Source organism: Lygodium microphyllum, chromosome 30 (genome assembly GCF_053477565.2).
Source record: "Lygodium microphyllum isolate KBCC chromosome 30, Lygodium_microphyllum_v1.1.10, whole genome shotgun sequence".
Lineage (NCBI taxonomy): Eukaryota > Viridiplantae > Streptophyta > Polypodiopsida > Schizaeales > Lygodiaceae > Lygodium > Lygodium microphyllum.
The window spans coordinates 107,392,398-107,406,649 of NC_141164.1; positions in this window are offsets into that span (position 1 = coordinate 107,392,398).

Sequence of the window (14,252 nt, forward strand, 5' to 3'; positions counted from 1 at the left end):
TTCGGGTGTGATTTTCATGTTTTTTCCACCTGAACCTCTCCTAATTCCTTTCCAACTAAGTTTTGATGTGCCAGCCCTGTGAATCCCTTCCCCTTGGACATTTTTCCTTTTTACTATCCTCTATTTTGGTGCACGAGTTTTCTCATATTAATTTCTGAGTCCATTTTCAGGCCCGTTTTTGGGGTTTTTCCCATGTAAACACGTCCTATCTTACTCAGAACTGTGTTTTGCCATGATAGGATTGTTGACACATTGTTTTGCACAATTTTCCTTCTTTCTGCCCTTCATTCCGATGCACAAATTTTCCGATATTAATACCCGTATGTGTTTTCGGGCTTGTTTTTGTGTTTTTCCCATGCGAACACCCTGGTTTTGCCCCGGAACTCGTGTTGCATGTTTCCATCATTTTTTCCTCATCTCTGGGCATAGTTTTCCTTTTTACGGTTTTTTTATCTAACGAACGGTTTGGATTTTATTAATTTCTATTCCTTTTTGCCATGTGAACGTTCGTGGCTCGCGCATTGCCGTTCCTGCCCCGTTTAATCCCGTCATTGCAAATTTTTTTACACCCATATTTAATTTCTTTTTATTAAAAAATTACATAAAAACACAAATAAACAAATCAATCACATAACCAACCAACTACACACAATTTTAAAAATAATATTTAAAAAACACAAAAAAAGAAGGAAAAAAAACACAATTAACAAACCACACCACGAAAAAAAAAAACAAAACAAAGACAACAGAAAACAAACGAAACAAACACACCCAAGAAAAAATAAAAAAGAAAAAAAGAAAAAATAATAATAACAAAATAAAAACCACACTACAACACCTCAAATGCCACGAAAAAACAAATAATAATAAAAAACAAGCACCTACATTTGACAATTTAAAAATTAAACCTTAAAAATTAATTCATTACCCAAAAAGCAAATTTGCTTACCTGCTCCTCGTCTGCCCATATCTCCTCTCCTCTCCACATGATGACGATGGGCCTCCTCCCTGCTGCTACAGCCGCCCCTATCCCTCCTCGCCGTCGCTGTTGTCGGGCCCCCTCGCCTACGTCTGCGCCTGCTACCCGCTGCCGTCGTGTTCCAGCCGCCCCTGTCTCCCTCCACCTCGTTTCTCCCACCCTTTGTCGCCGCCTGATCGCCGCCCCTGCCTTCCTTCGCCGTCGCTCCTCCTTGTCCTCCTCCTCCCGTCGCCCCCCGCCGCTGGCTGCCGCTCTTCCTCCTCGTCCTCCTCCTCCTGTCGCCCCCCGCCATTGGCTGCCGCTCTTCCTCTCCTCCTTCCTTTCCTCTTCCTCGTCGTCGTCGTCGTCCTCCCGTCACCCCCCGTCGTTGGCCGCTGCTCCTCCTCCTCCTCCGCCGCCGCCGTGCGGCAGCCCACCTCCTGTCTCCCCCTCTCTGGTTAGTTAATTTCCCTAACCATAGTTAATTTCCCTTCACTAACCATAGTTAATTTTTCTAACCCCTAGTTAATTAACTCACCCTAGTTAAATTAACTAAATCCTAGTTAAACTAACTAACCCCTAGGTAAATTAACTAACCTAGTTAACATTAACTCACCCATTGTTAGACTAACCTAACCCTAGTTAGACTAACTTAACCCTAGTTAGACTAACCTAACCCTAGATAGACTAACCTAACCCTAGTTAAACTTACATAACCCTAGTTAGACTAACCTAACCCTAGTTAGACTAGCCTAACCTTACTTACACAGACTAACCATAGCTTACCTTGACTACCATTACTTAATAGACTACCCTCACTAACATTACTTAAACAGATTAAACAGACTAACATTACTTACATTAACCTAACTTACCACACTACACTCACTTAACTAACTAACTTGATTTATCACACTAAAATAACTTAATTGACTTCCTGATACTAAGCTAATCTAATTAACTTACCTACTCAGTCAGCCCCTGTTCCTGCCCTTTCTCCTCCGTTGTCTTCCCGCTGTGTATGGGTGTGGCTAGCGGGCGTTCACGCGCGAGGACGCGCTTCTGACTTGTCCGTGCGGTGGAGTGTTGCAGTCAGTCGTTCACACGCAGTCATTCTCCACTGTTCATACGCATCTCGGGTACCGCCTTTTATTTTCCAACCCACAAAATACATAAAAATACATAAAAATATGCATAAAATACATAAAAACTCAATATATTTATCAAAATTCAAAAAAATTACAAAAAAATTTCTAAAAATTTACCAATATTTTTGAAATCATTTGGAATATTTTCAAAGTTGAAATTTAAAAAAATAAATTGTAGAAAATTTAAAATATGAAAATCACTTTAAAAATACATGTAAAATGAGTAAATTTCATTAAAAATTAGTAAAAATTCAAAGATAAATCCAAAAAATTCCACAAACTTCCTTGCCCCTTTTGCCACTAGTTTCTCAATTAAAAATTCTTTCATAAATGGCCAAAATATTATTTGAAGCCAAAAATCCTAAATTTGATACTTCATTTCATAAAAATTCATTTTAAATTTCAAAAATCAGCTGGAAAATCATGGATAAATTACAACACATTTTTTACACTTGCTAGATGGTTGAAATTTTACCTTTATACTTCATAACATATTTATGTGTCATATATCCCATTTTCATTATTAAAATAGAAAAAATAGAAAAAAAAACAAAACAAATAAAATGGTGCACAGGTCGGACACTATATACGCGCATAGTGAGCATCAGAAGGTCCCTAAGAACAAAAGAACTCTACTTTTTACACAAAAAACAATAAAGAGAGCTTGCACGACATGAACAAGAGACCAATTGGATGCAATCTCCCCCCATGCCTTGTGTGAGTGCTCCACAAAGCATGTATTTAATATATTATTCATCTTCAAGCTCAAATAATAGCCCAATGTAAAAATAGCATGCTTTAGCTTTTGAGTTTGCTTTTGTGCCACTAAAGAATTAAAGCTATTGGGCGCCCAAGAAGTCAGGCGATACCCAAATATAATGTCCAATACAAGTATTTAAATCATGCGTCCATACGCATACAAAAATAATAAATAAATATCAAACGCTTTGATAAATAAGCGCGACAAAATATAGGCGCTATGCCTAAGATACGCACCCATCAAAACTTGATGATAATTTGAATACACGCTATCCTCCAATGCTTCCCAATGCCACCGCTGCTCGCTCTACACATCAACTGAAGCATTCACAATTGTTAGAAAAATAATACAATTAAACCGACAAAAGTGAATACCTAGCAGTCTTAAGCTACATAAAATAAATTGGTTAGAAATCAATCCTGATCTTAATTTATTACGAGTGCGCACTCTAAACTCATAAACGTTTATTAATTTAAATATGTATTTTGTGGAATCACCCGCTATGGAATCACCCATGTACACATAAAATTAACAAAACGCCCGAAAAGGATAGGCGTCCCCATCGACTTCTCGCACAAAGAATCCACTTTGTGTGTGAGCCCCGGTAATAAAATTCTACGAAATCCACCGCAAAACCTCACGGAATCCACCATGGAATATGCCTCCTGGCATCATACCCCCGGGGTGGGATAGCAATTGACCTCAATTGCTATTAGCTCAATGTGGAGCTAGCAGCGTGGGGAAAGCATTTAGGTCTCTAGTGTGCATCCATTGGGCCTCTTCAACATGATGGTTTTTAAACTTGACCAAATATCTAGAATATCTATGGCCAGTTCTAGTGGTCATAAAGTCAGTATCTATAATAGTTTCAGGCTCAAGTATTTTAGTTTCATCATCTAGTAAAGGAGGGTTTTCATAGACAGGGTGTACAGGTAGTTGGCCTCTAAAAGGTCGTAATAAACTGATATGGAAGGTGTTGTGAATTTTCCAATGTTGTGGTAGTTCTAGTTTAAATGCATTGTCATTGATTTTGTGTATGATCTTCAATGGTCCATAACATCTAGGTGCTAATTTCACAACTGGGTGTTTATCTACACTTTGTAATCTTCGTTTTTCTATTCGTAACCAAACATAATCATCAACTTTAAAATTCATAGCTTGTCTTTTCTTGTTTGCTTGTTTTGTATATGATTGTTAGGCTTTGGCAATCATATCTTTAACTTCATTAAAAATAGTGCATGCATGTTAGCAATATCATCAGCAGTTTGAATTTTGTTTGATAATGATGCAACAGGTGTAGGCAATTTATATCTATAAATAACTTCAAATGGTGCTTTCTTTGTAGTTGTATGTGGTGTGTTATTATATGCAAACTGAAGTAAATGTAGATATGTATCCCATGTATGTGGTTTTGAAATGGTGTAAGCACGCAAAAGATCTAAAATAGTATTGTTAGTAGCTTCTGTTTAACCATTCGTTTCAGGATGAAATGCAGATGAAAAATCAATCGTTGTTCCTAAGTTAGCAAACAAAGTAATCCAAAAATTATTGCAGAATCTAGAATCACGATCAGAAATGATGACTTTTGGTAAACCATGGTTAGAGAAAACAGTTTTCAAAAACAATTGAGCAGCTTGAGATGCAGTTAAAGTTTTCTTGCATGGAATAAAATATGCTTGTTTGCTAAACCTATCTACAAAAGTCCAAATCATATTATGATTAGCTTTAGTGTTAGGTAGACCCGTGATAAAATCCATTGAAATCTGTTCCCATGGTCGTGATGGAATAGATAATGGCATTAGTAAACCATATTGTTTACCATGGTGTCTTTTAACTCATTGACAAATTAAACATTCAGATACAAAGTTAGATACATCAGTGTCCATATGTGGCTAATAAAAATCTTCAATCAATGTACGCAAAGTAGATATAATTCCTCTATGACCTTAATATGGAGGACAATGAATTTCATGGAAAACAAATGATCGAAATGGAATAGTCACACATAGTCTTTTTTCATAAAACATAAATCCATTATTGTAAGACCATGAATCAATAGGAATCCAATTACTAGTTTATTCCAATCAGCTTGAAAAGTAGGATCGTGATGATAAGTATATTTCATAGGAACAAGGGAATCAAATGATATCACAGAAATATTTTGAATTGTCGGTCTTCTACTCAAAGCATCAGCTACAACATTTTCTTTTCCAGGTTGATATTGTATAAGGAGATGAAAACTTTGAATAAAAGCGGTCCATTTAATGTGTCGATCAGATATTTGTGGTTGACTAAGGAGATGTCTAATGCTTTGTTGGTCAGTTTTGATCATAAATTCAGATTCCATTAAATAATGTTTCCATTGACGTAAGGCTCGTACTACAGCTAGCAATTCCTTGTCATAGGTAGAATATTTAAGTTCCGATGGTTTGAGTTTACAGCTAGAGTAGGCTATAGGATGAGAATCTTGCATAAGGACGGCTCCTTTTCCAGATCCACTAGCGTCAGTAACTACTAAAAAGAATGGTCTATTGAAGTCAGGTAATTGTAATACAGGAGCATGAGTTAAAGCATGTTTCAACAAATCAAAGGACTTTTGTTGATTGTCAGACCAGTTATACACAATACCATTCTTTAAAAGTTTTGTCAAAGGTAATGCAAGTAATGAGAAATTCCTCACAAACTTTCTGTAAAAGCTAGCAAGACCTAGAAAAGAACGTAATTCATGCACATTTTTGGGTATGGGCCAATTTAAAATTGCTTCTATCTTTTTAGGGTCGACTTTAATTCCTTCTGATGAAAGAATATGTCCTAGATATTCAATTTCTATTTGGAAGAATTCACTCTTTTCTGGATTAGCATATAATTGATTGTCTTTTAGCAGCTTAAAAACTAAAGACAAATGTTCATAATGCTCATTCTCATTTTTATTGAATACTAATATGTCATCAAAGAAAACTATGACACAATGCTGATGTTTCAAAAATATGCGATTCATCATACGACTGACTATGGCTGGTGCATTAGTTAAACTGAAAGGCATGACTAGAAATTCATAGTGTCCAAATTGTGTTCTAAATGCAGTTTTGAATATATCAGATTTGTCCAATCTTACTTGATGATATCCAGATTTAAGATCTATCTTACTAAATATGGCAGATCCTTGTAGTTTATCCATCAGATCATCTACCCTAGGAATCAGATATCTATTCTTAATAGTAATTTTATTTAGGACATGATAATCAATGCACATGCGATAAGTATTATTTTTCTTCTTCACTAATAAGACAGGTGCACCAAATGGAGAACTACTAGGTCTAATTAATCCTCTGTTAAGTAATTCTTCTATTTGATTTTGAATTTATTTCTGCTCAATTTGGTTATGTCTATATGGTGCTTTACATAGTGGTTGTGTTCCAGGAATTAAATCTATCTTATGATCTTCAAGACGTGAAGGTGGTAATCCAGGTGGTAAATCAACAGAGCAAAACAATCTTGAAATTGGGCAAGAAATTGTGTATGCCTAGGATGCATCTGTTTTTCTCTAGCTTGAATTTCATTCACCCATATTAAATAGGATTTGCTACTTTTACGTAATGCACGTTTAGCTTGAGTATGTGTAAGCAGTGAAAAATTATTGGAAGCGTGCATACCATGCAGTGTGATTTGTTTTCCTTCAAAATAAATTTTAATTGAATGCATAGAATAATCTATATCAGGATTGTATTGATGACGCTAAGGCATTCCTAAGATAATGTCACTAGACTGCAAAGGTACAACTAAGAAATTTCTTCGTTCAGTATAATCACTAATTTTAATTACCAAATTATGCACCTCTTGTGTTCCATTATATCTCGTACCTAAGAATGCAGCCTTGATGCGATAATGTGTAGAAACAGTTTGTAAATTCAATTCTTTGACTAATTTTGCAGAAATAAAGTCATGTGTGCTCCCATCATCATGTAAAATAGTCTTTCCTTTACCATGCACAAAACATTTCATTGTTAATAAAGAATAAAGAGTTGTCATACCTGGCAAAGTATCCGAAGTAGTACCAATGTCGTCATCATCTTTCGTAAAGTCCAGCATTTCCTCACGTTCTTCATCTTCTATTGCTCCCAGATAGTTGATATGGACAGATGGCTTTTTGGATTGGCAATTGGCTGCTAGATGTCCAGGTTGATGGCATTTGTAACAGACTATGGGTTTTGCTTTGAATACATTATTGGTAACGGCAAGAAGTTTAGGAATGTTGGGATTTGACTGTGGAGATGGCTTAGGGTTTGGATTTGTGTTTGATGGCAAAGCAGGTGGTCGTGTCTAAGGTTTACGGAATGAAGATGGAAGAAAACGACTTTGATTGAATCTTCAAAAATTTGAATTGAATTGTTTGGAACCATAGTTACCATTAGTTGGAAATTGTTATGGTCGCTTGTCTCATCCACGAATTTTGTCTTCAGTGTCATGGGCCAAGGAAATTGCATCTTCAAGGGTTGTTAGCTTGAACATATTGACTTCCGCATAGAAATGTCCAAGTAGGCCAGACATAAACTTGCGTTTATGAGTTGCTTCAGGTACATCTTCGAGCATTCGTAGTTGCAGTAGGGCATTCCAGAAATGTTCAGTGTATTGGGAAATAGGTTCGTGATCTCTTTGTTGTAGAAGATCCCATTGCTTGATAGCTTTTTCATGGAATTGAGGAGGAAGGAAATTCTGCAAAAATTTCTTTTGGAAAGTCTCCCAGGTAGTGGGACAATCAACGCTCTTGCGGACCACAGTCCACCATAAAGATGCTCGGTCAACTAAATGGTTAGTGACACATTTAATTTTATCTTTCTCAGCATATGTTTCTTCATGGAAGTAATCATCAATTTGACTGATAAAAGTACGAATAGTCTTTACATCGCGTGATCCATTGAAAGTACGAAATTTGAAGTTTCTTTTACTTATCTTTGTTTCTTTGCGAATGGATTGGGCTTCAAGTGTTGCGTCGATGGTACATCGTATAAGATCTTTGGGTTGTAATCCATCTTGGTCGGTGGTAGATTGTTGCAGATTGGCCAATTGAACTTGCAAAGCTAGTCGGGATCTTCGTTCTTCTTCAAGCTGCATCATAATCAAATCCAACTTTTGCTCCATCGTTGGTTCGGGTAAATCACCTTCAGCCATAAGATCGTCCATGTTTTGATCGATCCTCCTGCAAAATTCCAAAAGACCTCACACTCGCAAAATCTTATTAGCAGGATGAGCATAGCTCAAAGGCGGGTTTACAAGACTTGTATATTTTGTTTGGCTTTTGTAGTATCTCTCCTTTACAATTGTGAAATTCGTTGTCACAACCGTGTTCCAAGAGAATAGTGTTGCATATAGACTATGTATAAACTGCGTATAGTCTGAGTGTGAACTTCTGCTTTTGCTGAAATTGGTTCAGCAAGTCTGCAAGTGTGAACAGGGACTTCCAGGGAGTAGTAGACTGATTCGTGTGCTTCTGAGTACGAACTGTCGCTATAGTAATCGTTGAAGATGACTTTTGTGACTTTGATGACTTGAAGAACTTGGAAAAATTTAAGCTTAAAGCTTTTGTTGATCAACGTGATTTTCGTGGATCTCAGTATGTTCTCGCCAGCATCGACTGGCGAGTAGTACATACTGACACTACAGGCGCAAAATTTTCATTTTATGAAGCTTTTTTAATGAGCTTAGTGTTAAGCTTGATAAACTTATTGTTAAAGCTTTAAAAGCTTTGAGCTATGGAGGAAATTTTTCTTTTTTGTATCACGACTTGATGAAGGAAGTATCCGCGTGGTCCTCCACCTACAGAGACTGGTCTCTCGTGATCAGAGGGTGCAGAAGGGGGTTCTTGACTGCCAGGAACATGCTGGTATCGACCGTTCGTGACGAAACTGACTATAGAGCTCGATCGTTCCAGGAGCTCCGCCTTCGCGCGAGATGGTAAGCGATTGAAAGCTCTCGATCTCAGCTTCACTCTGATACCACTGATGCACAGGTCGGACGTCGTATGCATGCGTAGTCAGAAGGTCCCCAAGAACAAAAGAACTCTACTTTTTGCACAAAAAACAATGAAGAAAGCTTGTACGACATGAACAAGAGACCAATTGGGTGCAATCTCCCCCCATGCCTTGTGTGAGCACTCCACGAAGCATGTATTTAATATGTTATTCATCTTCAAGCTCAAATAATAGCCCAATTTACAAAATAGCACGCTTTAGCTTTTGAGTTTGCTTTTGTGCCACTAAAGAATTAAAGCTAATGGGCGCCCAAGAAGTCAGGCGGTACACAAATACAATGTCCAATACAAGTATTTAAATCGTGCACCCATGCGCATACAAAAATAATAAATAAATATTAACTGCTTTGATAAATAAGCGTGACAAAATATAGGCGCCATGCCTAAGATACGCGCCCATCAAAACTTGATGATAATTTGAATACACACTATCCTCCAATGCTTCCCAATGCCACCGCTGCTCGCTCTACACATCAACTGAAGCATTCACAATTGTTAGAAAAATAATACAATTAAACCGACAAAAGTGAATACCTAGCAATCTTCAGCTACATAAAATAAATTGGTTAGAAATCGATCCTAACCTTAATTTATTACGAGTGCGCACTCTAAACTCATAAACATTTATTAATTTAAATATGTATTTTGCGGAATCACCCGCTATGGAATCACCCATATACACATAAAATTAACAAAACGCCCGAAAAGGATAGGCATCCCCATCGACTTCTCGCACAAAGAATCCACTTTGTGTATGAGACGTGCTAATAAAATTTTACGAAATCCACCGCAAAACCTCACGGAATCCACCATGGAATATGCATCCTGGCATCATAAAACAAACTAAACAATATACAAAATACAAACATACCTAAAATAAAATTTAAAAAACCATAAAAAACCAAAATAGAAAAGAAAAATAAAAATCAACACAAACACTAAGGTGCTTTATTTTTTCTAGTCAATGGTGTTTGTTTGTTTTTTACTGGATTTCTTGCATTTGAAGACTACTCGGTGCGCCTTCACTCCATCGCATATACACCTCTACCAAGTATTTATTTTTTGGGCTTTATTTATTTTCATCATCCCTTACCCATAATTAATTGCTAAAATGAACTATATTCACCCACTTTTCCACGTGCATTCACGCTAAACACACAGTTCCTAATAATTAAAAATCAACCAGTTGTTCACTTTGCACGCGCTACGTGCACTTCATAGGCACCTTAATTTTTAATAAAAATGAACCAGCCGTCACAAAAAAGCACACGCTGGCAAAAAAGCGCTCCACATCACCATTAATTTCTAGTTAATAAATTTGCATTTAGAGACCCTAGTCTGGGAATCGCAGTCCGGGTTTCGTTAAAGCACAGCTTCACCCTAATAAATTGTAATTAAAATTTTAAGAAGGAATCGCCATTTTTTTATTAAGGTTTATAACCTAATAAAAAGTCACCCATTGTTAATAATTTCTGAAAATGAACCCTTTATTAAAACCATTTCCCCTCACTGTACTTTTTTTCTCATTTTTAATAAACACGCTTCGTGGGATGGGCACGTAAAGTCCTTTTAGCTGAAGTTGTGGGTCAAAGTTATGGTCAGGTCCTGATTTAGACTTTTATGGTATTATGGTTTGCTTATGTGCTATGATTATGAGTACGGTTTGAAGTTCTTCTTTCTTACCTGATACGGGGATTTGGGTGCTTGTTTGTTGCATTGCATGAAGTTTTCGGTCGCATATGTGTAGAGGTCATGCCGAATTTTTTATAGGATGTGGGTTGTTTGGGGTGGTAAATTGGTTAGTTATGTTTGTGTGTGTGTCCTTATTTTGATTGATTTCTTTTTTATAGCTTTTTTGTTGTTTTGCAGGCATTCTTTGTGATTGTTTGTGTTGTGGTGTGTGTGTTTTTCATGTGAATGGTGCCTCACACTCTTCCTCCTATCTAGTATGTCCCTCTAATTAGTAGACCAGTAGGGATTATTCTTCCCTACTGGCTTTTGAGCCTATAGCGAAAGCAGGACTTGCGACTTTCGTGGCTGCTTCATTCCCATTGATTCTAGATGATCCATCCCTGTGTGATGAGTTTCTTGCATCATACAGTAAGAAGTCGGGCCTTGTTCATGGTGCTTCCATGGTATTGACACCCCGACGGTTAGGGAAGGCTTTGTCTCTTTCCTACAAAGGAGAGCCCTTTGTTACAGCTAGACAATTATTCTCCAATGATGAGATTTTTAAGCTGTTACAGAAGTAGACCAAGGAGATTCTAAATGTCAAGAAAGTGATAAACACTTCAGGAGTATGTTTTTCCATGATCACACTAATCCTCTTTGGAAGTTAGTCTGCCAGTTTCTCCAAGACAGGTTTATGCCTACCAAAACACCATCCCATTACTTGTCCAAAGAGCTCTTCACAACTTCCAGGATAAAAGGGGTGGCTATTGATTGGAGTACTTACATGCTTACAAAGATGGACCAACATTTTGTCAAAGTAACCAGAGGAAATGTCACAAATGTCACTTATGGTTCATACCTATATGCTTTCTTGACATACTCAGGCCTTAAGAAGGGTGTGCTACCACCTCCTCCAGCAGATCTAGTATCTCCCCCTCCACCTTCAGAAGAGTCAGAAACTATTGGCATAGAGGATCTTGATTCCCCTCCTCCATTGGTCATTCATCGGAAGCGCTTGAAGCGTGTGGCAGATAAAACTCCCTTAGTTATTCCTTCAGTCACAATTCCTGCTATATCTGGCAGTGACCTCCCTGCTTACCTCACATGTAACAATTTATTCAAGGCACATAGAGAGGGTTCCTTGGATATATCAGTTCCTTCACTAAACAGTTTAGTGTCGGGAGATGCTATTTCATTCCTCTGTAAAGACATCCAAAGTTCGATTGAACTTTCAATGTGACAGCTTGTGCTTAACAATTGTATGCTTCTTTCTATGAAGAACTGATGCAGTCCAAAGACCAGTTGCATAAGGCAACCTTAGAGTTAGCCTCTGCTAAAGACACACTTGCAGATCTGTTTAAGCAGATGGAGCAGCAAACCCAAATGATTGAGACCCAGAGAGAAGAAATATCTTCTTTGAAGATTCAGTTAACAAAGGCTCAATTAGAGGTCACTAAAATCTTATAGGAGAAAGAGAATATGTCTAAAGAAGCTCAAGAGTTTCAGACTCTTTTAGATGCAAAACTGTCAGCTTTACAGATTGCTCATAACACAGTGAAATCAAAAGCTTCCCAGATTAAGCAGTTGCAAGATATACTGACGCAGTCACGGTCCGTTCCTCCAAGCCCTAATGTTCCTATGATTCCTTCTATGTCTAAGTAGGACCTGGAAATTCTCCAAAGACTGGCCACCTTGTGTCCATTGTTTCAAGATAAAGTGGAAAGATTGCAGTCTAGGATGGATTTGTTATGGTCTACATTTGAGCACTTCCAGGAGTATGTTTCTCCAGACCATTCTTTCTTTGTCCACTATCAGTTGTTGCAGAAGTTGGCCTTCTATATGAAGCTTTCAATGATGGAATTTCCTCTTCCAAAGGATGGTTGGAGTGGGGCTTGGTCTTCTGAGTTGCTGACAGAAGTGGTCCGTATGGTGTTTGAAGATTCTGTGATGACGACGGATACCATGTTGCTGTCTTACATGTATCTACAAGGTGATCTGTTGATTTCAGATGATGTAGATATGGCATGGTATGTGGGAGACATGGTTTTGCAAGCTGTTTTGTATGTCAACTATTTGGAGTTGCGGATAGAAGACATATTCCAGTGTTATTCCTCAAAAGTTTCTACTTGCCCTGACAATTCATGGCACTCAATGATTGATTATGTGGTCTTGAATCAATGTCAGAATACAGCTTCTACCTATGTGCAGAACACTAACCAACTGAGGGTGGATCTCTTAGCTTATCTTTTCAAAAATCATCCATTTGATTCATTCTTTTTTTATGCCTACCAGAGAAGATCTGTCTTAGGTCCCTCTGTTCCTAGCCTTTATCAACAAATGGATCATTGCTATGATACTTATCTTTCCCTTTATCTGACCAATTCAGTAGCTATCTTACCTCTTCTTTTCCAACCTCAGGGTTTTCCTCAAATTCCTATATTTACCTTTAAAAAAAAAATCTAAGATAGAGTTTTTTCCCCTTCTCCACCATGTCCTTCACCATCTATCCATATACCTTCTACTTTTCCTGTTTATCAATTGATACCTTTCCTAACTTATTCACTTAAATTTTCAGCCACTCCTTCTTTATCTTATTCCTCCTTTTATGATTTTTCCTACCCATCTCTTCATCCTCTTTTGCTTATTCCACTTCCATCTCCTACCACTTCTATTTCTCAACCCCCTCAATTGGTTAGTGAGTATGATGGATTTAATCAGTAGATTCCAAGAAGAAGAGGATGGAGCTCGACTTATTCTCTTACGGGACCATAGATAAACTGGCCAATAATTCCAGGAGACTGGACAACTGCTAGTCAAGCATACCAAAATTACATCCATTTTGCTCACCAATATTCACAATCTCTAGATCCTTTAGTGAGATTGACAACTCATTTTGCTTGGTATCTAGCATACATGCATAGGCATTCCCATAACGATCAAAAGGCCATTCCAAAGCTTTGTATGAATGTTAATGTGAACATTGATTCCCAACAGTTGGATGTCCTCTATTTTCATGCCCTATGTCTCCCTAGCAGATACCTTGTTTTGCTAGAAAGGATGTGCTACCTACAGTTCTTTCAAAATCCTCCAAAGACATTTGTAGATGAGTCATTTTCCATGGATCGTTTTCGAAACCACCAAGCCTTCAAAAGGGATCACCTTCATTGATACCTTTGCAATGTATTTTGGATGATTCTTAATGATATATATCTCTTTTTGGATGTGTCATTCAGATGGTTGTGTTAGTATTTGGTGTGTGTGTTGTGGGTTAATTGTATATGATGAGTTCGTGCTGATTGAGAATAATTTGTTTGAGAGCTCTTTTCAAACTATTGATGGTGGATGGAAAGCCTATGATGGAAAGATGAAGAAGAACCTCATATATCCTTTAAAAATTTGTTATGACTTTTTAAATGATTATCAAATGAGTTAATGAATAACGAAAGTTTTCCTTTAGTAGTATTTTCTATCAAATACAGGTAACAAGTTGGGGTCGTGGTTTGGCAAGATTATTGAAGATCCTATGGAAGATAAAATTGAGCTCTTTAGTGAACTTATATTCTTCTTTTCCTTAGGTCGCGAGGACGCTTCCTTTCTAAGTGTGGGGATATGTTGAGAGTGTAAAAAGACTGAATTTTTGACTGATTTTTGATGTTGTTGAGGACTAATGATTGATTTTTTATGGAT